We start from the raw sequence: 27972 nt of genomic DNA, 5'->3' as shown, positions 1-27972 counted from the left end.
GAGATGCGTATGCTTCGCTGGTCCCTTGGCCTGGCTTGGCCAGATCATGTCACCAACATAGACATCCAGAAATCATGGGGGTTGCCTCGGTTATAGACAAGATGCGTGAGACTCGACTTCGGTGGTATGGCCACGTAATACGTAGAGAAGTTACATCTATTGTAAAGCGGCACTTCGCATCATATCATCTGGAAATGGGCCACTGGTCGGCCAAAGAAATGTTGGCTTGTTCGCCTTCAAGAAGACATACACTACGTCCATCTTGTTCCAAACGATGTACTCAGTAGAACCAAGTAGGGGCTGGCTTGCAACTACTACTACTACTACTACTACTACTACTACTACTACTACTACTACTACTAAACGTTTTGATTCATCCCCTGAAGGGGGAGGCGGGCCTCTTAGACGGTGACGCCGTCTCTCAGGCCAGGAGATTTGTTACGGTGAAGATGACAAGTGCTTTTGTACCAAGATAACTAACTAGAGTGGGAACTGTTTGATTAAGGGCTGAGCTGCGCGGCTCAGACAGTTGGGCCGCTGGCCTTCTGACCCCAACTTGGCAGGTTCCATCCTGGATCAGTCCGGTGGTATTTGAATACGTCAGCCTCGTGTCGGTAGATGTACTAGCATGTAAAAAACTTCCGGCGGGACAAAATTCTGGCACCTTGGCGTCTCCGAAAACCGTCACAATGTAGTTAGTGGGACATAAAAAAGTTTATTATTGTCTTCCTGAGAAGGGGTCTGGAAGGAAAAAAGAAGCGAAGTTGCAATTTACGTGACGTCATTCGTAGGGTCTGACGCCAGTGTCATCTAATACTTCTTCCCGGTGTCGACCACGTCTACTCTACCACTGTAACTGAAAATGCCGCATCATAGTATAGGTGAAACGTCTGACAGTGTAAATACGTTGACGTGTTCTACACCGGAAGAAGAATTAGAAAACCTTACGTGACGGTTAATCTCAGAATTATTACCAAGCGGAGTGGCCGCGCGTGTTAAAGCACTATGGCTATGGAGGCAAACTCTACATTCAGGAGACGAGTGGGTTCGAACCCCGCCGTTGGTTGTCCTGAGAATGTTTTTCCTGTGGTTTCCCATTTTCACTTCCAGACAAATGCCAACACAGTTCCAATTCATAGGCCACAGCACATTTCTTCCGCCATCTCCATCGTTCATTTCATCTTCGTTAGCTCCTCAACTGAGGTTAGAAGGGTATCCGAAAAATGTACAACACCCCGTCTCAAGAAACGGGACTAAGTTACGAGAGACTGATATCAGGGTAAAGCATACGACGGGTAGAATTGTCGAGGCAAGTGACAGAAGTGGGTACATTCTCTCTTATGACCCTTTATGGCCTTTCTGTAGCTGCAGGAGTATGCTTTCTCTGCACCATGTCGAGCAGAAGGGACTGTCACCCCGTATAGATCGCCGCACTCTGGTCTGTCTGCGAGTGGAGCCTCGTGGCGGCTGGCTAGACAATCCCCACCCTCGAGTCATCAGCACGTGCACCTCACTACTGCACGTGGGAGTGGGCCGACACGTCGTTCTTACAGATCATCATCATCATCATCATCATCATCATCATCATTGACATGTTCATTACAACAGCCTTGCGGTTAGTCCCACAGCTTTCCAGCCTGTCGACCCGGGTTCATTTCCCAGTTTTGTAATAATGCTACTCGTTTTACGTCCCATTGACTGCTTGTACGGCTTTCGGAGACGCAGAGGAGCCGACATTTTATCCCACAAGTGTTCTTTCACGTGTCGGAAAATCAACTGAAGCTGCCTCGCTAGATCAGTGGAAACGTGCCCGAATCATGACCCCAAGTCCGCGGGTTTGATCTTGCCTTAAGAGCGACGGGAAAACTTGGCACTTCCATGTCACTGTTGCTGGTATGTTAAAGATCTCTGGTGCCACAGTTAGCTTCACCCGAAGAAACAAATTAACTCAATTTTAGGAGCCATCCAGTAGAATTCTGTTTTCATTCTTCGACAGCGAAAAATTCAGAATGTAGAAATTGCTAGGCAGACCGTCTAGAAGATATCACTCTAGAGTCTGTGCACCTCGGTAGCTGAGGCCATACATCATCATCATCATCATCATCATCATCATTATTATTATTATTATTATTATTATTATTATTATTATTATTATTGACATGATACTGTATAGGCTATTGGGCTTATGTCGTGTCAAGAAAATAAGGTGAAATTCTTTACGTTTCGCAGAGAACTGTGTTCTGATTCATCAGAAGAAAATCTCGATTGTCCATGAGAAAGGCTTCTTAAACAATGACTTTTTGAAATTTAGACGTAATAATAGAAGTGGAAATGGTACGTTCATTCATCACCAGATGGCTCCCCGGACGTGGCACAGCGCTAGCGTTCGAAGCGGAAGCTGACCGAACCATCAGAATCAATCTAAGAGGGTCACATAACATGTGAAGGTGGGAATGCTACGTACACATTATAATTATCATATTATAAATTAAATTATGAATATTATAAACTGGGGTGAACCATTGTAATTTACCAGCCTTGTGATGTAATGATAATTTTGGCTCTCACCCGGAGGTCTTGACTTCTTTTGTCGGCATGATAGCCGTGTGGAATTTTTGAAATAAAAAAGTCCTGTTGCCGGGGATCCACGTAATGCATGAAGCCCCGTGACTATAGTCACGATGTGAACAGTGAAGTAAAACTACAGTCATCAATGAATAGCGAAGAACAGTTAGTTGTATAATGAACATTGTAGATGAAACCTATCACGCTATGGCGTTTCCGTGCACGGACTTCATACCATTACTACGCAGCAAATCTCACAATGACTGGTCGAATAACTGAAACATTACGAAGAAGACAATACGCTGCTCATCAGCCTCACATTCTAGCAAGGCTCTGGTTTGAAAAATTATGTCTTGGTAGGAGACACCTTACGTCCATCATACGCATACGTCTCAGTTATGGCTGCTACCCAAATCATCCTAATCGGTTTAGAGTAGTGGATATGTGACGAGAACGAAGAGGAAATTGCCGATTTTAACCACATCATACTCGGTTGCAGTAAATATCGACAGGCACAAAGTGTGTTATTCGAAAAACTGGCCCTTAATCATGCCCCTTTTCCTACCAGTATAATATGTTAGCTAAGAATATCTGATACCAGCATTTACGTAGCACTTGCCTAATTTTTACATAAGACTGATCTGAAGATCTAAACGAGACGATTATCACTGAAGGTTCTTTGGCGTGTGCTCTGAAGTGAATAAAATGACTTGTATTTCCTTGGTATTGAGATATTTCATCTGTTGCATGTATTTCAGATATAGCGTTTTTTTTATATATGGTATGTAACTATACTTCATGTATTTGTACCTGATGTTCTGCTGGCTGCATGGCTACTTGCCGAATGCCAAATACATTAAAGAAAAACGAGCATTGTAGCCTGTGAGGGCTAAAAGACACCTCTGTTCACAAGAGAGGAGGAGTTAGATTAAGCTTTAATCTGTGTTACGTAATAGTACGGTCTACGCTGCAGTGTGCATTTGCAGAGAGCTCAACCGTCTGCCTGCCTGTCTACCGAAAGGGGACACATCGTCCTATCAGACCGCTCATCTCCCGATGCATCTTGCTCTTCGGCGTCACTCCAACAACCGAAACTCCGATTGTCTTTCAGCCCCTGCCTACTGTGCAGGTCAAGAATATATTTCTTTCTGATTTTACATTTACCGTAACCCGTAACACATGCTTGTATAGACTTTACTTTCTCTGTTTTAAGCAGGTTCCAATAATGGCTAAGACGCTGCGGCACTTGGTTGCAAAATATCTTCCAGTGTCGACCACGTCTATTTTACGACTGTAACTGAAAATGCCGCATCATGATACGGGTGAAACGTCTGACAGTGCAAATACGTTGACGTGTTCTACACCGGAAGAAGCATTAGAAAAAAAATACGTGACTATTAATCTTAGGATTATTACCGAGCGGAGCAGGCGGTAAGAACGGTAACATAACCAGAACAAATACTATATCTATGCCTTTGCTGGCAGCACCTAGTGTTTACAGTCCACTATGTCTTCTGGTATGGGCTAGAGCAATTTTGTTACTTTCAATGATCTGTCTCTGTCTTATCCTTGGCTATGACAATATGAAAGTGACTGAGGTATGAGCGATGCTAGTAATGCGATTCTTTGTGCAGCCAGTCCCTGCTATGAATGGTGTGAAAACGTTGCTCATAGGGTCAGTTGGTGCATGCATTTAAGTGGGCTTGACAGACTCATATGTAATAGCAACTTCTGGCTTGGTGAGGAAAGCAACGGGAACCCACCTCACTCCTCATTTCCCTAGTACGCCTCTTCAGTGATGCCTAGGCCATCTATGACAGCTGATGACAGAGCTGTTGAGGATCCAACCAGCCTTAGGGCTGAAGACTGAACATACATACATACATAGGTTCAATTGTTTCTGAGAAGTGTATACCTGCGCGGAACTTGTAAAATAGCATGCGTTCGTTGCTGTTTTTTGCCGAACTGTACATCCTATCAGACGCCAGTCCCGAGGTGTAAGGGCAGCTTGTCTACCTCCTACCCTGATAGACCGAGGTCGATATGGGCTTCTTCAAGCAACTCGTAAATGGTTTCACAGTAATCCAGTTGAAGACAATCATTTAAATAGTGCCACTAGAAAATGGAATGAAAAATTATGTTGTGTGCAATAACATAAAATCATGAAATAATAATTGGATAGTCTTGTATTAGGAAATTGCAAAGACGATTGTTATTTAGTGATATGTTTAGAGAGCTAGTGTGGCCGGAAAGAGAGAATTTAAAACCGAGCAAGTGGCTGTGCGGTTTGGCTCACGTAGCTATCAGCTTGCATTCGAGAGATACTGAGTTCGAATCCCGCTGTCGGTAGCCCTGACGATGGTTTTCTGTGGTTTCCCATTTTCACACCAGGCAAATGCTGGGGCTGTAGTTTATCATGAATTTACCGAGCTCAGAACATTTTAAGCAAGCCTCGGACCTATGGGAGTAACGGAGTTCCACTCCCATTTGACAGGCGAGGGACTCCTTGGAAACAACTTGGCGAATGGAATGGAATTCAGCTATCAGATTGCATTCGAGAGATACTGAGTTCGAATCCCGCTGTCGGTAGCCCTGACGATGGTTTTCCGTGGTTTCCCATTTTCACACCAGGCAAATGCTGGGGCTGTAGTTTAATTAAGGCCACGGTCATTTCCTTCACACTCCTAGCCCTCTCCTATCCCATCGCCGCCATAAGACCTATCTGTGTCGGTGCGTCGTAAAGCAGATTGTACAAATAAATAAATAAATAAATAAATAAATAAATAAATAAATAAATAAATAAATAAATAAATAAATAAATAAATAAATATTTAATACGGAAAATTTCAGAAAGCTTTATGGACCTCCTCATCCTTATAAATATGTTGTCACAAGAGGACGGGCTACTTCTGTCCTTTATGCAAAATGTTTTACAGTTCAGTGTTAAGGAAACCTAGAAGTTCATTCAAGAAGATTGGAATCGAACATAATAGAGCATATAAATCCAGTCGCGAAGTATGAGAAACCTGACGTTTTATGACTGCATTGCATGCACAGTTTAAGTAGCGAGATAAAAATCTGTAAGAGGTAGCCATTACCAGACCGACTATTGTACTCCAGGCCCTAAGTAAACGAGCAACGAGCGCTGAGAAGAAAGAGACGTGGTCGATTTGAGCTGTTGAACATTGTATTTTTTGAAGATTCTGAAGTCGATTCTGCTGCCTAATAACATTCTTTTTCAGTCACTCATATTTCAACAGCAGTAGCCTACACAGTATCATATCTTCAGATTAAATTGTCGCAGTCTCAGAAGTAGCAGTGACTCTATCGATTCTCATGTTATGTGATGCTGTGGTCTATACGATGAGTAAGTGAGCGTACTTTAGCCCTGTCGTCTCCCGGCGTCGAAGCGAGAACTCCATGATGCACCATGCGGAATGCAGCGGCGGGACCACGCCTGCTTCTGTCGGATCGATATTGCAACGGCTGGGCGTGGGAAGGGGGCAGGAGGAGGAGGAGGGAAGGGGGTGCCTTCAAACCCCCGCTGTGTCTGGGCCACAATCATATCCTCCCTCGCCCAAGTCCACCCCTTATCGTACTTGGTCCTCGATTACAACTGTTTCAAAAACTTTTCTCGCACGTGTTTCTAATGTACAAATTTGTCTGATCCGGACTGTTCAAGGTTATAAGAAAAAAGGGCTTCAATAGCATTTTGACTTTTTTTAACGTATCTTCACATATTCACCACATCCCAACACCATCTTTATTGTTGGTCTCCAGAAAGTCATGTTACAGACGACACAAGTAGCGCAGTTCGTTAAGAGTTCGCTCTTGTGTTCAACGTTCTTCTTCTATTTTCCCCCACATCCAAGTAGAACTGTCTCACATATGTGGACTGACCCTATTTTACCGCCGGATGCTCTTCACGACGCATCTCTATTCACTATTGCATGTTTTTGTCGTGTGTTGTGCCGGTCAGAGTAGCTCAGATGGTAGATCGCTGGCCTTCTGAGCCCAACTTGGCAGTTTCAATCCTGAATCAGTTTTGAAGGTGCTCAAGTACGCCAGCCTCGTGTCGCTATATTTACTGGCACGTAAAAGAAATCCATCGGGGCAAAATTCCGGCACCTCGGCGTCTCCGAAAAAGTAGTTAGTGGGGCGTAAAATCAATAACAGTATTATTATGTCGTTTGTCGCGTGTAGATGAAGAGGTGTTTATGGGAACAAAACACAAACACCCAGGCCCCAAATCAGAGGAATTAACCAGACGGTTTCGACCGGGATTCCAATCCAGGACCTACTAACCTATGGCCTTGATGTTGACCATTCAATCTATTGTGTTGAAGATTGCAGAATAGAATGCTGGAATGGGATAGATCCGTGCTGGAATAATGCTGTTATTGGTTTTATGTCCTACTGTTTACTTTTTTTTTATTTTCAGAGGCACTAAGGTGCCGGAATTTTGTACCTCAGGAGTAAATGCCACTAAATCTGCCGTCACGATGGGTGTGTTTTTGGACACCTTCAAGTACCATCCGAAGTGCTGGGTAAAGGGGCCAACATTAACAGCAGGAAATTTGTGTGCAGTTACGACATATCCTGAAAGTTTCAATAGGATGCAGATTCATTTTGGAAAGCAAACAAGAAAGTTTGCAATCTTGCAATTTTATGTGGATATAGTGATAATAGCCACGGGACCTCGAGTTTACATGGAATCCGAACTACTGTACATGGACGTAAGCTTTCATTTTAAAAAATGGTGTCAAATTTCTCTTTGAGAAAACAAACATTAGTCCGCCCCTGTGGTGTAGCGGTTAGTGTGATTAGCTGCCACCCCCGGAGGCCCGGCTTTGATTCCTGGCTCTGCCACGAAATTTCAAAAGTGGTACGAGGGCTGGAACGAGGTCCACTTAGCCTCGGGAGGTCAACTGAGTAGAGGGGGGTTCGATTCCCTCCTCAGCCATCCTCAAAGTGGTTTTCCGTGGTTTCCCACTTCTCTTCCAGGCAAATGCCGGGATGGTTCCTAACTTAATTAAGGCCATGGCCGCTTCCTTCCCTGCCCAAAAAAGGACACTGCCCTTGAGGCGGCAGAGGTGAGATCCCTCGCTCAGTCCGAAGGAAAAACCAACCCTGGAGGGTAAACAGATGAAGAAGAAGAAGAAGAAAACAAAAATTATCATAAATATATCTTTCAATAAATGCAGCTCAAAATGACAACGATTAATTTATTTGCATCTAAAGAATAGTTTTCGGGAGACATCTCTACGTAATTTAGAGTCGACTAGTGTAGGATTCAGTGCAACCGAAGGGGGAAAGTGACTTAGAGCCTATAAAACTACCATGAATAAAGTAATAATAATAATAATAATAATAATAATAATAATAATAATAATACCAACGGACAAGTTCACTGTGCGGTTAGGGGCGCGCAGCTGTGAGCTTGCATCCGGGAAATAGTGGGTTAGAACCCCACTGTCAGCAGCTCTGAAGATGGTTTTCCGTGGTTTTCCATTTTCGCACCAGACTGTGCCTAGTTAAGGCATCGCCCTCTTCCTTCCCACTCCTAGGCCTTTTCTATCCCATCGTCGCCATAAAACCTATCTGTGTCGGTGTGACGTAAAGAAAATTGTTAAATATAAAATAAAATGAATAATCGTATGGCCTCAGGTACCGTGTTCAGCATTTTTATTTGATGCCATCTGGCTGTCTGGAAACCGAATCTCTCTTGAGCGTCAATGGCTGTGATATTAATGAATTTTGTCGCGTGAACACCAATCGTATGATCAGAGATCTTTCAAATGCCGACATCATATGACATGCCCGGCTCCATGGCTAAAAGGTTAGCGTGCTGACCTTTTGTCACAAGGGTCCGACGTTCGACTTCCGGAGGGGTCGGGGATTTTAACCACAATTGGTTAAATTCGCTGGCACGGGGCTGAGTGTATGTGTCGTCTTCATCATTATTTCATCCTCATCACGACGCGCAGGACACCTACGGACGTCAAATGAAAAGGCCCGCATCTGGCGAGCCGAACTTGTACTCGGACACTACCGGCACTTAAAGCCGAATGGAATTTTTTCCGCCCTTTAAAAATTCGACTACCTCTGTCAGATTTGAACCCGGTATCTTGAGATCCGGAGGCCGACACTCTACCACTGCTCCACAGAGGGAGATATGAATGCTTGAATGGGAGAGATCCATGCTCGAAAAATACTGCTTTTGGTTTTCTGTCCCACAGACTTCATAAATAAAATAATCAGTTGTGACGTGACATTGGGTATGAAAGATATATGACTGGGAAGGCAGTGGACGTAGCCTTCATTACACTATAGACCCAGCATTTATCTGGTAAGAAGAATGGGAAACCATGAACAATCATCTTTAAAGATTTCGTTAGTGGAACTCAAAACTGTCCTTTTCCGAATGCAAGCTTACAGCTACATAACTGATTCTGTATAGCCAACTTGTTGGGTCTGCGAGATGCAGTTGTATGTTAAATTAGGGGACCCGTTAAATAAAAGTTTTCTTTCTTTTTTCTTTCTTTCTTTCTTTCCTTCTTTATTTCTGTCTTTATTTCTTTCTGATGTTGGCAAAGAGAATCTTAGAAACGTATCATGATGTCAATTACTTCCACTTACTTTGGTACCATTTCTGGTAGTTCACAAACTTAGACAATCACTTTGATTGTCAATAAATGTGGGAATTAAATCCCTCATTTCGAAGTGACACTTTAATTTCGGTCGTATTATATTCCCATAGAGTGAGAGAGCCCAACTTGTTGGATGTTCCACTGTTTTAAATTACCTGTGGGAATACATGGACAGCAGCCATGTCGTCATGCAGCTATACATGTTCCAACTCCCAGACACACGTTTAAATCAAGGGACTTGTAACTTGTGGCATCACATCGTGCTCCCTGGCTTGAAATCTGTGCTATTAAGCTTACTCCCTCTCGGTTATGCACTCGCCGAAGCAAATTCTGCGGCTGTTAAGAAAAAAGTATATTCGCTGTTGTATCAGATCGTTACCGTACGCGAAGACCAACATCTTTCAATGTATGCTTAGTAATGGATACACATATTGTGCCAGTTGAACCCAGTTGAAGTCCTCCCCTAAATCCGCTAAGATACCTGGAATGTTAAAGAGCTCCTCGAACTTAGCAATAAAGATAAACATTGAAAAAAAAGCTAGTAAAAATATATAATTTTTGCATATTTCGTACTTTTCTTTGAGCATTTAGTAAATGAGTGAATGGCTTCTAGTCTGAAGACCCAGGGTTCGTTGGTGCTGTAGTAACACCTGCTGGTTCAGAGAGGAAAATAATGAAAAAAAAAACCGTAAGTATTTCCCTACAATGTGAAGTTCTCATGAAGTAACAGTACTTCCTCTTTATGGCCCTTTCCCGATCACTTGAGGATTGTTCTAAAATTGATCCAGTTTTACTGTCGGATGCTCATCCCTATGTGAAGGGGTCTATTTAGCGTGCTTCTGCGGTGGTTGGTAGAGTGAAGTGTTGTATATGCATATAGATGTTTACTAAGACCACAATTAGCCAGTCCCCGAAGCAGAAGAATTAACCGGGCGTGGCTAAAATCTTCGGCCCAAATAAGATTCGAACTCAAAACTCTCTGAACCGAAGGTGGCTCCTTGACCATTCACCCATACATCATACGGATTTTTACATGACAACTTCGATATTCAATTTTTATTGCCAACTAACAGTGGAAAGTTACATTAAAATTGCACATCTATTCAAATGGTCTGTTTCCTTCCATGGAGTTATTTTACTTGTTCACATTTTCGAAAAGGGAATACAATTTTTCCAACTTTAAAATATTCAATTGCTTATAACAAGAATATGCCTTGGCTGGGGAGACCTAGTGTTGACAGTGCACTATGTCTTCTGGTATGGGCTAGAGATATGTTGTTACTTTCTGTCTCAGTCTTATCCTGAAAGTGACTGAGCTATTAGCAAGGCTAATAATGGCATTCCTTATGCAGCCAGTCCGTGCTATGAATGGTATGAAAATGTTTCTTATAGGGTCGGTTAGTGTGTGCATTTCAGTGGGCTTGGCAGACTGATATGTAATACTAACTTCTGGGTCAGCGCGGAAAGCAACGGGAAATTACCTCACTCCTCATTTCCCTAGTACGACTCCTCAGTGATGCCTAGGCCATCTATGGCAACTAATGGCGGAGCTGTTGAAAGTCCAACGAGCTTTCAGGCTGAGGACTGAACATACATACATACTGAACCCTTTGACTTGTAGAATTATGGGTTCAATACATACATAACAAGATAAACCTGTGATAAACCTGCCCAAGGATAAGTTTTTTACTTGACTTCTCTAACCAAACCGAAACAATTTATGTTTTAAATATAACATTCGCAATAATAGTATATAATAATAATAATAATGCTATTTGCTTTACGTCCCACTAACTACTTTTTAAGGTCTTCGGAGACGCCGATGTGCCGGAATTTAGCCCCACAGGAGTTCTTTTACGTGCCAGTAAATCTACCAACACGGGGCTGACGTATTTGAGCACCTTCAAATACCACCGGACTGAGCCAGGATCGAACCTGCCAAGTTGGGGTTAGAAGGCCAGCGCCTTAACCGTCTGAGCCACTCAGCCCGGCAAATAGTATATAACACCTTCTTAAAAAGATCAACTGGAGTAAAGATACCAACCAATACTGAGTTACAACGCTGAAAGTTTGAAATGCCGTAGATTCAAAAAAATTCGAAATGTAAACAATTGCGGAGATTCGTAGTGGTGGAGGAGGGCAACTTAAAAGAAACAAAAGCATCTGGAGGAATTTTACCTACAAATATCAGGTGATAGACGCTGCAAGTTTGAATTTCCGGGCTGGGACAAAACCGGGCGACGAGATTAAGAAAAAGTGATGGGAGTGGAAGCTAATTGGCTCCATTATGTGGCGTATTGTTTATGAGCGCACATGCATGGAGTATCACAATGTGCTCCAATAACCACCGCTGGTAGCTGGTAACAAGCCCAGGGAATAGACCGTCGCTATCTTTTGTTTTCTTTCTCCATCACAGACGCTTTATTGCGGCACAGTGGCATCAACACCATGAGCGGCACCGCCAAACGGCCATGTTACACTCCGTTTAACTTAACTAACTTAATAAACTGTACGGAACTTTGTTTTAAATACGTATTATCCTGTGTTTTAAGGCATGTACCTCAAATGTCCCCAAAGATTACGGATTCCACTGCTCTGCGTCGACTTTCAGTGATCACTGACTTTCCTATTTCTTTCCATACTCACTGGTAATACTGTCTTCAGGGTTAAAATTGAACTGTTGTCTCTTCTGAAAATTATTTTCAGTGATTTTCTCTCATCCATGCAGGGAAAGGTAAGAAAAATTCTAAAATAAAACGAACCGCTTAGGCTACAGTCTTGATGGACCTTGGCCTACCAAGCGACTGCTGCTCATCCCGAAGGCCTGCAAATTACGAGGTGACACGTAGTCAGTGCGTCGAAACCTCTTGGCCTTTATTCTTGGTTTTCTATGCCGGGGTCACTACCTCACTGTCAGATAGCTCCTCAATTGTCCTCACGCAGGCTGAGTGAACCTCGAACCAGCTCTCAGATTCAGGTAAAAATCACTGACCTGTCCAGGATTGGGTCGTTCGGGTAAAAGGTAGGAACGCTACCCCTGCACCGTGGGGCCCGCCTATGTACGGTAGGTAGCAAATATATCGAACAAGTTGGTTGCACGGTACGGAACGTGTAGACATAGACCTAGCCCTGCATTCGAGAGATGATGTGTTTGAACCTCAGCATGACGATGGTGTTCCGTGGTTTCGCAATTTCACATCAGGTTGTACCTTAGCCACGAACGGTTTCTTCCCGGTCCTAGCCTTTACTATCCTATCGTCACGAAAGCATGCGACCTTAAATAATTAGCAAAAAAGAACCAAGTTATAAATAGGTTATGGTTCGTTGCTACAGTTTACTTATGGACGATTGCCAATAAGTTATTTTGCTCCTCCATCAGTCAACAGTTCGTAGTTACCTATCCGAGTACTAACCATATCCAATGTTGCTGAACTAGGGAAATGTTAGTGAACCTGTTGAAAAGTCATTGGGTTCGTGGTCCTAGATCCAGTTAGTTACAAACATACATGTCATTACAAATGCCATATATAGATACTTATCAGGCAGCCTAATCAATTTTATTCGTTTTTAGTCCTATATATTATTTCTACGACTTTCAAAGGCACCAAGGTACGAGAATTTGTCCCATGGGAGTAAATCTATCGATATAAGGCTGGTGACATTCATTTTCAAACACCAATGGAATGAATCGGGATCGAACCCGGCAGCTTGGGCTAAGAAGGCCAGCGTTCTACCGTATGAGCTACTCAGGACAAGTTCTTCTTCTTCTTCTTCTTCTTCTTCTTCTTCTTCTTCTTCTTCTTATTATTATTATTATTATTATTATTTCCATCATATAAGGAAGTGAGGGCAGATGAGGACATCCTAATTAGGTCTAAGGTACAGCACCAACATTTGAGCGGACCGGGCGAGTTGGCCGTACGGTTAGGGGCGCGCAGCTGTGAGCTCACATCCGGGGATAGTGGGTTCGAACTCCACTGTAGCCAGCCCTGAAGATGGTTTTCCGTGTTTTCCCATATTCACACCAGGCAAATGTTGGGGCTGTACCTTAATTAAGGCCACGGCCGCTTCCTTCCCATTCCTAGACCTTTCCTGTCTCATCGTTGCCACAAGACCTATCTGTGTCAGTGCGACGTAAAGCAAATAGCATTTGCGTGGTGTGGAAATGAGAAAGCTTGAAAAATCACCTTCAGGACTGCCAACGGTGGGGTTCGAACCAACTTCTAATGCAAGCTTACAGATACATGGCCCGAACATGGCTGTGCAGCCAATTAATTCGGTATCATCATCATCATCATCATCATTATTATCAGCATCATCATCATCATTGTCACGGTAGAAAATAGGGATCTAACAGATAGTTCGGAAAGTGTGTTTGCAAGGAGAATATTTTAAAATACTGGAACATAATGCCATCTGTAGGAACACTATGGAAAAGTTTCTACAATTAACACTTAATAGCTGAAACTGGAGATAAGCGGCAGTCACACTGCACAAAGCGGTGATATCTAAAACTAACGTTTGAAGAAGCGATCTCTGCTATGATAACAGCTATCGTGTTTTGAACTCTGATCTACAGAACATACAGTCTGCTCTTATCTCTACTGCGCTGCCCCGGAAGTCAGCACAAACTTGGCAAAGAGGTGCGATAACATGAGTGAGGGCTTACACTTCCGGATTGTTATTCTTTATTTGGTTAAATAGTGCAATGCTAGTGACGACAATACCATCCATAACTGTATGACCTTTTGTATACCGCTATTATCTCATTCTGTGAACGCGTAAATCGTAATAATAATCGTGCGGCCTCAGCTACCGTGTGGTCCACCTATGTAGTGTAAAGGTTGGCGCTGTTAGCTGCTGTCCTCGGAAGCTCGGGTTCGATATCTCAGTACTGCCATAAATTTGAGATGGTGAGGAGGGCTGGTATATGGTTAACAAAATCAGGTACATGTAACTCATCTCTAATGGGCGTAGTTATGCATCATCTCGGGATGAGGACACAGATTTACGCTGCTACCGTTAACATGCGCATGCTGTTTGATCTAACGACATTTAGGCTGCCTGCCAAAGCTCTGCATTCGGGAGGCGGTGAGCTGGTCCCACCGTCTAGTGTCCAGAGAGTGAGAATGGTTTTCCATGGTTTTTCATTCCTAACTCAGGCAAATTCAGGGACAGTTCCTTTGATAGGCCAGGGCTGCTCCTCCTTCGCCCTTCTCCGTGCCTTAAATCACCACAACTCATCTCCAGGCCTGAGAGAGGGTGTTCACCTTCTAGAAGGCCCGCCATATCTCATTTAACCGAACCTATCCCACAATATAAAAATAATTAAATATACATCAAAGATAATGAAATGCAGTCGAATGAGCTCCCGTGATTTAGGAAATACAAGATTTGGATATGAAGTGATAATGATAAAGGAGATATAATACATGAATACTGCACAAAATATTTCTGCGAAATGATTTTATCTCCGAATACTTTGGAATTGTTCTGTGAAGTACTTTTCCTTAGTCATAACATTTTTACATGCAGTAATTAAGAGAATAACGTATTATTTCCAGCACTCTATAAATGTTTGTTTTGTTTGTGGAGGATGACAAGTGGATATCACGGAATTGAAAAACTGCAGCATGCTAAACCGTCTCAAAAACATTTAATATTCGAGAGAAATGTTCAACAGGATTGCATTTTCTCTGGTGAAATTACCTTGTAATGCAGCAGAAGCTGCACCATGACACCTACGATACGATTCTGAATGGTAGTCGAACTAAAATGGTAGTAATTTCCCAAGAGGTTCATGCAATATATTGCTTACATGAAAGAAGATCCTTGAGGCAATTTCCTCACCAAAGAAACATGCTATGGAGATGTTAACCGGCAACGTAAGTATATTTTACGACAGGAGCTGCAGCAAATGGAAAATAAACGACTTCTTATGTTGAAAAAATCCTTACATATATTACATTTATTTATTTATTCATTTAATATGACAGTCGTGTCAGGTCAAGCATGGAAAAAGAGTCGAAATCCACGAATTGAGTTCGAATCTCACAACCACATCCTAGAAATGATTTAGTAAGGCTTCTTTCGAGATAAGTCCGGGAAAACGACACGAAGTTAAGGTTTTTTATGACTTCTCGGTTTTAGTTTCAATAATGACAATATTTCGCTGGTTAGAAACGTCTTGACAGACTCATGAATTAAAAGGAAGGAATTTTGCAAGATTTAAGTGCAATATGTTATAATTTTCAGGATCATACATACATGCCTAAAATATCTACGTGGTACATTACTACAGGTCAGCCTCGTTGGTGTACGGGTAGCTTGTCTGCTTGTTACGCAGATGTTCCAGGTTTGATTCTCCGCTGCCCAAGAATTTTAATTCAGCCGGGCTGAATGGCTTAGAACGGTTACGGCGCTGCCCTTTTGACCCCAACTTGGCAGGCTCGATCCTGGTTCAGTCCGGTGGTATTTAAAGGTGCTCAAAATGGCCAGCCTCATGTCGGTAGATTTACAGGCACGTAAAATAACTCCTGCGGGACTAAATTCCAGCACTCCGACGTCTCCAAAAATCGTATAGTAGTTGGTGGGACGTAAAACTATTATTATTATTATTATTATTATTATTATTATTATTATTATTATTATTATTATTTTAATTCAGGACTAAGTACTGGAATGAGGTTCGCTTAATCACATAAGGTCACAACTGAGGAGCTTTTTAATAAGATAGGCGACCGGTGGTCACCTAGATGGGTCTGTCATTGCTTCCACATACTAGTGCTAGGTCCCTTACTTTCATTTCTCCTACCTGATCTCGCTTGGTCATCTCTTGTTCAGTTTTTGGTCAAGAAAACCAAGTGATACATCTCAGGAAATCGTAAGCCACCCCAAATCTAAAGGCAGTAGCCGTTTTGACAGGCGAAGATCATCAGCGGGCTGTATGTGGAGCAAGATTTTTTTACATAATTATAAGACGGCACTGTAGCCGGTATACCTCGAGGGATACTGGCTACAGTGCTATATTTCAACTTCTTGGTCATAACACGTCTATAGTCTACCAGGGCCTTTTTAGAGAGTCGACCAGTCACGAGATAGAAAATATATTTCAGAAATTCGAACTGACAAGTCATCTATAGCGGAAATGTGAAGATGTTATCATCCGAATTATGAAATCTTGAAAGTGTTATCATTCATATCGAAGTCACACTTGAGATAGCAGGAATGATGTGATGTTCAGTATGAACTTTGTAAGCAGCAATGTCGGAGAACCATGTACAGGTACATTGTAAACTGACCAAAATATAATCTTCCAGGATAAATTTTGTATATATGTATCCATAACATTAGTAAATCTTCTGGCCCCAACTTGGTAGGTTCGATCCTAGCTCAGTCCAGTGGTATTTGAAGGTTCGCAAATACGTCAGCCTCGTGTCCGTAGATTTACGGGCACGTTAAAGAACTCCTACGGGACTAAATTCCAGCACCTCGGCGTCTCCGAAAACCATAAACGTAGTTAGTGGGACATAAAGCCAATAACATTTTATTATTAGGCGTATTATTATATTAGTGAATCTGTAACACTGGGGTAGAACCATATCTTACTCAAAGGCAAATTGTTTCTGGGAGAAATTGAAGAAAACAGCGCAAAAGAACTTAGTAAAGATTCAGATTCATATAATAATCCCGGACGGTGCTCGAAGTATGCGTGAAGCAATGGCTTCTTCAGGTAAACTCCATAAAAGTGCGCTTCATCCCCACCTCTGCATCACAGAGCAGCAGTTGTGTTATTATATGAGGTAATACTTCCTCGTGTTTCCCACAGTGTTGCAAAGGAACCCGAAAAGAAAGAAACTGTACATTAGAAACCTTTGTTGTGTGTTTCAACATTCCTTTCCGGTAACATTGTGCTTCCCTTTGTTCTTGGCTTAGATCAAATGATGAGATAGGAAGATATTTACTGAGGATTGCGTTGTCTCACCAGCGACGTTTAGCCTATGTTTGAAGAAATGTACTTCTAAAATATAAACAATAACGTTTTATATAATGCGACAAAACGAAGAAAAAAAACTCGATATCTGACTGTATATATTACAAACATTGAACTAATCCTTAGATGAATTTTGTCATTTTTGAACATTTTATTGGATTCTCTGGAATACATTTATACACACATAAACACATCTTCCATCGTCCACCGGGCGAGTTGGCCGTGCGCGTAGAGGCGCGCGGCTGTGAGTTTGCATCCGGGAGATCGTGGGTTCGAGCCCCACGGTCGGCAGCCCTGAAGATGGTTTTCCGTGGTTTCCCATTTTCACACCAGGCAAATGCTGGGGCTGTACCTTAATTATGGCCACGGCCGCTTCCTTCAAACTCCTAGTCCTTTCCAGTCCCATCGTCGCCATAAGACCTATCTGTGTAGGTGCGACGTAAAGCAACTAGCAAAAAAAAAAACAAAAAAAAACCAAAAAAAAACACACTTCCATCGTCCATTCTGCAAGCCCCTGTGAATTTACTAAACGCAGCCAAAATTCGCTATTTGTAACTAGTTCTACGGCCTCATTTAGTTCTACATCTCTTAAATCTTTAGAAACTGAGTCTAACCATCATTGTCTTGGTCTCCCTCCACTCCTCGTACCCTCAGTAACAGAGTCCATTATTCTCCTAGGTAACCCATCCTCCACGATTCGCCTCACATGACCTCATCACGGAAGCCAGTTTATGTGTACAGCTTCATCAATCGAGTTCATTCCTAACTTACCCATTATCTCCTCATTCCGAGCACCCTTCTGCCATTGTTCCCACTTTACTGTACCAGCAATCATTCTCGCTACTTTCATGTCTGTCACTTCTAAGTTATGAATTAGGTATCCTGAATTCGTCCAGATTTCACTCCCTGTAAAGCAAAGTTGGTCTGAAAACTGGCCAGTGTACAGGATAGTTTCGTCCAGAAGCTGTCTTCTTTCTTACAGAATACTGTTGATCGCAACTGCGATCTCACTGCATTAGCTTTGCTGCACCTTGATTCAAACTCGCTTACTATACTACCATTTTGGGAGAATACACATCCTAAATACTTGAAATTATCTGTCTGGTCCACCTTTGTATTCCCAACCTGACATTCGATTCTCCTAGGATTTTTACCTACACACATACTTAGTCTTGTAAAGGCTAATTTTCATATCATACTCAATGCGCCTATTTTCAAGTTTTAAGATATTAGACTTCAGGCTTTCAACACTAATTTTTATGTAAGCTTTGTATTTTTGGCAGCTTCCAAATGGGGGAAGCAGAAATAAGTGCATGTCTGTCTCTCCACGTAAGCTATGAAGAACAAAGGTGAAATATTATAGTCTTGTATAACCTCTGTAATTACCTTAAACCAAGAACTCACTTTACCATCAGTTATCACCGCAGTCTAATTGTCAACGTACAGTAAATGCCTTTGATTGCTTTTAATAACATACCATTTATTCCATAGTACGATGACAATCCTTTCCCTAGGTACTCCGCCATATGCCTTCACTATATCTACGAAACATAAATTTAATTCTCTGTTCCTTTCGCAGCATTTCTCATTTACCTGGCAAGTGCTGAAAAGCTGATCCTTACAGCCGCTTTATTGTCTGTAACCGCATTGGTTTCCATACAACTTACTCTCAACATGGGAAAATATATTTATGAAATTCAATATCGGTTGTCTAAAGAGTAATCTCTTTGTTGTTGATGTTACATATCCATGTTCATAACAGACCTGAAGACTGCATCTTGACTCGCGATTACATTCCTGTTCCAAAGCGACATGGAGGAATTGCTTCTCTGATATGAATATATATATATATATATATATATATATATTGCTATTTTGCTTTACGTCGCACCGACACAGACAGGTCTTATAGCGACGATTGGATAGGAAAGGGGTAGGAGTGCGAAGGAAGCGACCGTGGCCTTAACTAACGTACATCCCCAGCATTTGCCTGGTGTGAAAATGGGAAATCACAAAAAAACATGTTCAGATGAGAGTGGGATTTGAACCCACTATCTCCCGATATCAAGCTAACAGCTGCGCGCCCCTAACCGCACGGCCAATTCGCCCGGTAAATATGAAAATATAGGAAATACGAAGTGTCTTACATGTTCCAATACTACCATCTCTAGATCTACGAAACACAAAGATAACTGTCTATTCCTTTCGAAGCGTTTTTCAATTACCTGGCGCGTGCTGAAAATCAAGTCATATTAATTAATTTAACACACGGTGACACTATTTTGCTTTCCACGCTCAATATAGAAAACTGACAGTTATTATTATTATTATTATTATTATTATTATTATTATTATTATTATTATTATTATTATTCTAGACTGCACATCTTCAAAGTGAGGAGTCGGTCATGTCTGCGCTTTAGTCACGGCCTGCTACTTCACTCGCACTGCAGTCCGGCTTAAGCAAAGAGAGACAGCAGGCCATCACGTCACGCTAGCACTCTTACACACAAGTACGTGCTACTACTGAGCTATTTTTACTTGCCTCCGCCATCTTTGTTTACGTTAACTCCATCTAACGATACCCGCTATTTGAGGTGAACGACTGGCCACCGTCCGCTAGAGGCCGCTACAGGGTTGCATAGAGTTCTGCAGAAAGGGGGTGGGGGAAAGAAAGAAAAAAGTTGGTTCATGCAATTAAGCGATCAAACATAATTGATTCAATCTTAAAATTATAATGAAATTTTGTAGGCATATTTACATTCTTTCTTTCTTTCTTTCTTTCTTTCTTTCTTTCTTTCTTTCTTTCTTCCTTAATCCATTTACTCTCCAGGGTTGGTTTCTCTCTCGGATTCAGTGAGGGATCTCTCCCCCCTCTACCGCTTCAAGGGCAGTGTTCTGGAGCGTGAGACTTTGGGTTGGGGGGGGGGATAAACCTGGGAAAGAGGGCCAGTACCTCGCCTAGGCGGCCTCACCTGCTATGCTGAACAGGGGCCTTATGGGGGGGGATGGGAAAATCGGAAGGGATAGACAAGGACAAGGGAAGGAAGCGGCTGTGGTCTTATGTTAGGTACCATCGCGGCATTTTCCTGAAGGAGAAGTGGGAAACAACGGAAAACCACTTTGAGGAAGGCTAAGGTGGGTATTGAATCCCTTCTACTCAGTTGACCTCCCGATGCTAAGTGGATACCGTTCCAGCCCTCGTACCACTTTTCAAATTTCGTGGCAGAACCGGGAATCGAACCCGGGCCTCCGGGGGTGGCAACTAATCACACTAACCACTACACCACAGAGGCGGACATATTTACATGACTTTTGAAAATAGTTTCGTTTTCCATTTTAGGCCTGACATTGCCTCCCACAAACAACCTAGTGCGAAAATAAGCCAGCAGTATTCCATCGGGAAATGTTACTGGTTTTGCATACCAATGGCATTTTTACGATTAACTACACGTCCAACTCACTACTTTTTACGCTTTTTGGAGACGCCAAGGTGCCAGAATTTTGTCCCGCAGGATTTCTTTTACGTGCCAGTAAATCTACTGGCACAAGGCTAACGTATTTTTGAGCATCTTAAAATACCACCGGACTGAGCCAGGATCGAACCTGCCTTGTTGGGGTCAGAAGGCAAGCGCCTCAACCGTCTAAGCCACTCATTTCGGCCCTATGGAATTTAAAATGGGGAAACGTGAAGAAGTAATGTTCTAGAATTTTATTTTGGTGAATATGGAATATGATACTTGAGTCTGAATGGCTTAGTAACGAACAATTCAACTTTTGACTTAGTCCTGATTGCGTAGTCCGTCAAGCGTTACGATTTTTTGTTAATTAAAAGCTGTGTAGGGGGGATGCCTATCCGAGGGGGTAAAGACGTACACGGTTCAACCAGAGCGTTGTGGGCTCGATTCTCTATCAAGAAAAGAAAAAAAATGAAACGATATTTTCACGTCTAGAGAGGCATATGGTTCTGAGATTCATTCAGCCTACATGCATCCCAATTAATTCCTGGGGAGGTAAGGGCGGATATGCGTAGAGTTAATAGCTCTATCTCATTTAAAAGGTGAGGCGACAGTTATGGGGTCAAAAATAAACAGATTGTTTGATTCAATGGTCATTATTTAGAGAGAAAATAGTCCTTTAAATATAACAGCCTGTATACCTCCTGGCAATTTCGAAATGAGTAACTGTAGCAACGCTGGGCTTGCGGCCAGTATCTCTGACTACTACGTGAGCGTCTTGAGTTCGAGAGTCGCTAGCGCTTCATTCTAACTATTTCTTCTCTTCTCATTTTTTACTTTTTCTTTGATCTTATATATGTTTTTTCTTTGTCATGCGAACTTATTAGTAGAAAATGCCCAAATCAAATACAAACTGTATCATAACAAACATGTTTGCTATAGTCCATGGTCGACGTTTTTATGGTAAAACGCAAACAGCTTCACTCTCTCTCCATATCTCATCATTAACTGCAGCAGTGGTTATACAATACCAAAAAAGTGGAGAAATGCCAAGCCACAAGTAGCAAAACAGGGTGATAGCAAACGAGTTTATAATACAGCTCATATCGATACAGAAACAAACAGATGAAATAAAACTTAGAGAAGAAAGAAAGAAAAATTGTGTTCTGGAATGCCTGGAATCCGTGGATGTCAGGGTCGCTGTTAAGAACCAGACCACCAGTGCTCCTTAGATCATCCTCCCCAATTCTGAACGAAATCGTCGACCCCAAAGCAACGGCTTCTCCCTGTTAGTGCCCAAGTAACGGATAATTGAAGCCTTCGCCCTGCTCTCCTCCAAGAACTTTCACGGCTTGAACGGAAAATAGCTTAGTTTTTCTTTGCTAAAATCTGAATAAATTCGGCGCGTCGTCCTAGATGATCTAATATATATATATATATATATAAAATTTTGTGTGGCTATTGCTAGCCTGGTGCAGATGGTGAGAGGCATCTGCCTTGCATGGGAATCTGCATGTTATTTTGGTGGGCACAGTGTTGTGTGTGGGTTGCAGGGATGTTGGGAACAGAACAAACATACAGCACCAAGTCAATAAAATCTCCGACCCCGCCGGGAATCTAACGAGGAGCCTCTGAATCGAAGGCCATTACGCTGACAGTGCGGATGATCTACTAATGCAATGGCCATTAGTTCGATTATAATGCAAGTTGGCGTCTCGTGTCTGGTAGTTCAGAGGTAAATATAAGAACTCCAGAATATTAGTGCTATTATGAATGAACACCGAGCAGTGTCGGAAGTACCTGAGTGACGGGAAGCTGAATGTTCCGTTCCAACGGAGAAGACAAGACCCGACTAGCGATTTGGCCACTACGACATGTGGGGGACGGGAATCAGTGCAGGCGGAATCTTCCATCTGCAAATGTAGGTCACTCTGATGACTTGCTCATCGTGACAGATAAAGAGATAAGGGCCAGCAAGGAATTCAACAACACTAACAAAGCGCAACGAGTCAGGAAACATTTACTGCCTACAACAATTACCGTAGAATTTGTTCTGCAGGCAACGTACATGACGTATTCACAGCCAAAGTAATAGGTAGACCGCAGAAAGAAACTATAATAAACATTTATTTTTTGTAAACCGGGGAATTGATCATTTTTATGCATTACCCGTAGCAGTCTTAGTACCTTTTCACAATCAATAAAAAGCCCAATATTCTGAAAAGTTTGCGAAAATTTATGTGTGGTGGTGCTATACAGTACTTATGGCAAGCTAGCGTGAGGCACTGTACCATTCGATCTATTGTATAATGATGGTGAACCTTGTTTTTAAAGAGGTCTAACATGAGATCATCAGCCCACAGCCTGTTGTAAATCGCACAGTTAAGGTATTGGAAATATTTAAGTTATCCTTGAATTTCTATGGGATTTTACCGTAATAACGTAGGGCCTATGCTACAATACTTACAATGAAATATGTATATATATTATCTAGTTTTTGAGTGAATGTCTGACTGACTGCGTTGTAATAATGCTTCCCTAAATAAATTTTAATTTCTGTCAATTCTGTATGAATTTCCATGCAACTGCCCCTTAATGATTATGTTACACTTGTCATATATAAATCTGAATTGTCATGTCTTCTTTATTTATTGTTTCAATGTATTGATTTTAGTTTTTTCATACCATGATTTTTATTTTGTATCATTTCTTTGAGTCATTCCAACTCGATTAAGCTGATGTAGTAGTTGTAGTTAATACACAGGAGGAGATACTAATTTTTCGGTTTAGAATCAACGTGGTGATAAGTCCTGTATACTTAATGGTTTTATCATGTTAGAGCTAGACGATCAGAAATGGGTTGTTTGATCACTTTTGCTAGCCATCAGGACCCCAAGTCTTTCAGCCGCATTCTATTGTGAGAGAGTCAAGAAAGTAAGAAAGGAAGTATGTAGCTTTTGAAGTTTTACGTCACTTTTATGACAATGAAGGCTGAAGACTGCACAGTAATGTCAAGATATAAAATGGGAAATATATCTTTGCTGGTTACTCTGACTGGTATATGGTTTTGTTGCAAGAAGAATATTCAGGCTTTCATTGCAAGAGACATAAAGTAGTCCACTCTTCTCGAAATGTCAGTAAATCTTGAGATATGCAGTCGAAAAATCTGCAGCGTTTATCTTTGCTACGTACGCTTCATAAATATAGTAAGTTGTGTTTAATTTTTAAATGAACTAGGGTGATTATAGCTACCAATAAGCTGAAGAAAGTTTATCTGGTAGTTTAGATACTGTAGCTGTTTCTTTTATATTCTAAGCAATGAAAACATTGTAATTTGAATGGTGCAATACGGCTGTCATGGCAAAACTGTATTAAGTAATCAGTTAGAATGCATATTTGATCTAATTTTACTGTACAGAAGCTGTTCATTGTGGTTTACCTAACGGAGAATTTATTATACCTTTACGAAGCCTCAAATACAGTCAACAATAACACTATGTGGGATAAATGTATTTTTGAGTTAAATTAACATAAAATCGTTTAAGAACCTTAAAATCTAATATGCCGGTCACCTTAAGTTTCTATGAAGTGGGTGCAGTGGCTTTTCGCCCGAACGGCTGACGTTCGAATACTGGTATTTCGGATTGAAACTTTCATCTAAAAAATAAAAATCACCAGATGCCAGGAAGAACATCCACCTTAAACCCCTCACTGAAACACAAAATAACCTAGGGTGGCTATAGCTAGAAATATTTGGGATAAGCTGAAGAAAGTTTTCTTAAACTTATTGGAATATCCATAATTGTCAGTATTACTTGTTCAGCTGAAAAATATCAGGACCTTGTATAACATTAATTACTAGTAATTTATTCAGAAGATTACATTTATTCACTTAAATATATCGTATAGGCCTAATAATTTTAATGTTCCTCTCGCATGTAACAGAAGATGCAAGTGCCACCTGTCGCGTTCTACTTGAACGAGCTGCGTAACCTATTTAGCGCCGTGATGTAGACGGGATAGGCTACCCTTTCAACGGGATACTTATGCGTGTGGCCTACATAAGAGTAAGAAATTGGAGGAAGTTGTGAACTGACCTCTGCACTTCCAAGAAATGGAATGTAATTCTAGCAGGTGTAGTCGAGGATATCCCCTCTATTTAGACCCTGACCTAGTACGGCGATATAGGGCATTCACCTTCCCAAGGACAAGAGTGTGATGAACAACCACAGTTCTTATAATGATTTACTTAAAGCAAGAGTACTCCTACCAGTGGTTCGTTTTCCATTTCTCAGCTGTATTAGCTATTTTCATGTAAGTATTTCTGCCACAAGTGGCTTACAAACGGTGGAAGGATAAACTTTGTACACAATGCAAAAATATACACAATAAAATGAATAAACAACACTATACTGAATCTGGATGTCAAGCGAAGATAAAATTAATGATGGTGATTACCTCTTATATGAAAGTGATATTAATGATTTTCTAATGATACTTTTCGTAACGATAAATAAAAGAAAACATGAATAAAAACCTATTAACTTCGTAAATTCAGAGTGTTTACGTAATAATAGCAATAAGTATCAATATGAAGTTTCAATAATAATACAAATAGTTTTAATAGTACAAACAACAAAAACCTTAATGAAAAAATAAGTTGATATAAAATAGCAACACTACTGATAATTAAGTTGATGTAAAACTGCATACATTCGATTGAATATGTCAGTGGTCTGTCTGGTGTATGAAGGCATGTAACTCCATGGTCGATCACTTCTTGCACTCGGAACAGAATGATCAGAGTAGCCTTTCTAACAAACAAATTCACCAGATGTTGGAACATCTTTCCGCATATTGATATTTTTCTTCTTACAGTCTGAAAAATTCTTCCGCAACAAAGGCACGCCGGGAACATTGTGAAGATAATGGAAAAGTCATCTCCATACAGGCCATGAATGCGACTGAAGGAGTGAAAAGTAAAGGCTTTCAAAAACCACAGCTTTCGGCCACCTTTGTTCCCGATTTCAAACCTGATACTCATATCTGATGCACGCTGATTGAACCCCGCAACCATGTGCTACTTCAGGAGTCCAAGTATCGTTTCGGTTTTTTATAGCACCCTGACGGGAATCGAATCGAATCCACGTCCTTCCAGGTGAACAGAGGCTATCGTCAAGAACTGTCACTAGAACTTTACCCTTCTCTTACTCATCAAGTCAACCGCTCCTTCTGTTCTTCGTTACAATTATATTATTATTATTATTATTATTATTATTATTATTATTATTATTATTATTATTAACCAGCCCCATGCCTCTCGGGGTTTGATTCTCGGCCATTCCAGGGATATGGCTGAATATGTCGTCACGTTGATAACGTGACACTCCAGTTCTACTGGCCATGTGGATGTCTTAGCAGGAGGCCAAGGCCCCAATAGCCTGATGTGTCACGGGTATTATAATTATTATTACCAAGCAATTTGGTCCTACAGAACAACAATTAAAATAATGACTACTATAAATAATATTGTCTTGCACTCGTGCATAACTTGTTGTAACGCAACTGCGAGTCTGGTGACAAAACGAACGATAATTACTGTCGCAGACTACAAACAGGCTGCTCGGTTATAAAACTACCACCACGTTCGAGCTCACAGAGTGTGATGAAAAGCATAAATTGGACATTAATTCTATCCTAGCCACACTGCATCGTGAATTATAACCACTATTTTAGAGAACTCGCATCAATGTCACAGATTTTAATCGTGATTCAAATTTCCATCGCTTGCAGTTCGCCCTCTTTCTGTTGCGAGAGAGTTTCTTCTGCTCCAATAATTCTGATGTATGCAGGAGCAATTAGTGGACATCGTTGCAGGACTTTGAACATAAATAGTGAACGCATCAACGGTGCAGCTCATAGACGAGACAAATTATCTGCAATAGCGATCACTTCGAGATTGCCGGAAAAAAACCCGAAGTGGTTTCTATGAAGGGGTACGAAAAGAGCACTGTCCAATCTAGATAGGAAAAATTACAAACAGTTCATTTAGTCCACTTAATCAAAACTAGTTCGGATCTCCACCAACGCCTACACAACTCAGCGGATAACACAGACAATTTTCAGTGACATATCCCGCAGTAAATAATAATAATAATAATAATAATAATAATAATAATAATAATAATAATAATAATAGGATTTGATAGTCGATGGGATTATATCTGGATTCTCACCAAGGCGGCCGTGGGTTGAATCTCGGCCAATTTACTTGGGATTTCCAAATGAAAAGTAGGTAACGGCCCTATGGTTCGGATTTCACTTAAAACTGGAAGCGTCATGGCTATGTTCACGACATCAAAACTCACGCAAAGCGACAGGCTTACTTGCTTTCAACAAAAACAACAACAATAAAAATAATAGTTTTACGTCTCACTACTACTTTTATGGTTTTCGGGGAGGCCGAAGTGCCCCAGTTTGGTCCCTCAAAAATATTTTTACCTGCTGTTGCAAACTACCGAGTACCTTCAAATATCCGCCAACATGTGGTTAGAATTTCGGCACACTACCGACTGAGCTTTACCGCACTTCTCTTCTTAACTGTAATTATGAGTCTGAGTGTATCCCAGCCTTTATAAGGTTTTAAATCGACATAACCGGGATTCAAACCACGATATATATATATATACAGTACGTGTGATGAACGCAATAATAGAAAGCTAGCTTTCGATTGACTTAGCAATAAAGGTTATTTTTTGCTATTTTGCTTTACGTCGCACCGACACAGATAGGTCTTATGGCGACGATGGGACAGGAAAGGCCTGGGAATGGGAAGGAAGTGGTCGTGGCCTTAATTAAGGTACAGCCCCAGCATTTGCTTGGTGTGAAAATGGGAAACCACGGAAACCCATCTTCAGGGCTGCCGACAGTGGGGTTCGAACCCACTATCTCGCACATGCGAGCTCACAGCAGCGCGCCCCTGACCGCACGGCCAGTTCGCCCGGTAATAAGAGTTCAACTGTTCCTCTAGGTGGGATAGCTCATTACAGGTACACCTCCAAGGGAACTGATATGCATTTTACCTACCTGTCAATCTAAAATATCTGACATGACTGGGATTCAAACCCGTGCCTTCGATTCCGGAAGCTAATGGCTTACACTACGGAGGTGGACGACTTGATGATCAACAAGATCGTCCTAACTATGAGATATATAAAGAGAAATACTATAGTCATCTTTCGAGAGATAAATCGCAACCTGACAACATCTACTTTAAATCCAATATGGGTATCCTCCCCTCTATAAT

At 41.5% G+C, this 27972-nt stretch overlaps 1 protein-coding gene and 1 long non-coding RNA gene across 3 annotated transcripts in view; one reads left to right on the top strand and one right to left on the bottom strand.

The window, feature by feature from the left end:
- Positions 1-27972, bottom strand: part of Hr3 (Hormone receptor 3) — a 586730-nt gene that overhangs the window by 271762 nt on the left and 286996 nt on the right. The window lies entirely within an intron of this gene.
- The window catches only part of LOC137500924 (uncharacterized), a 194628-nt gene continuing 183129 nt past the window's right edge, over positions 16474-27972 (top strand). The window contains exon 1 of the long non-coding RNA XR_011018278.1: positions 16474-16499. This is a non-coding gene — a long non-coding RNA (uncharacterized lncRNA). The remainder of the gene's footprint in view (positions 16500-27972) is intronic.

This window comes from Anabrus simplex, chromosome 5 (genome assembly GCF_040414725.1).
Source record: "Anabrus simplex isolate iqAnaSimp1 chromosome 5, ASM4041472v1, whole genome shotgun sequence".
NCBI classification, from domain to species: domain Eukaryota; kingdom Metazoa; phylum Arthropoda; class Insecta; order Orthoptera; family Tettigoniidae; genus Anabrus; species Anabrus simplex.
This window is presented reverse-complemented; position numbering and strand designations above follow the sequence as displayed.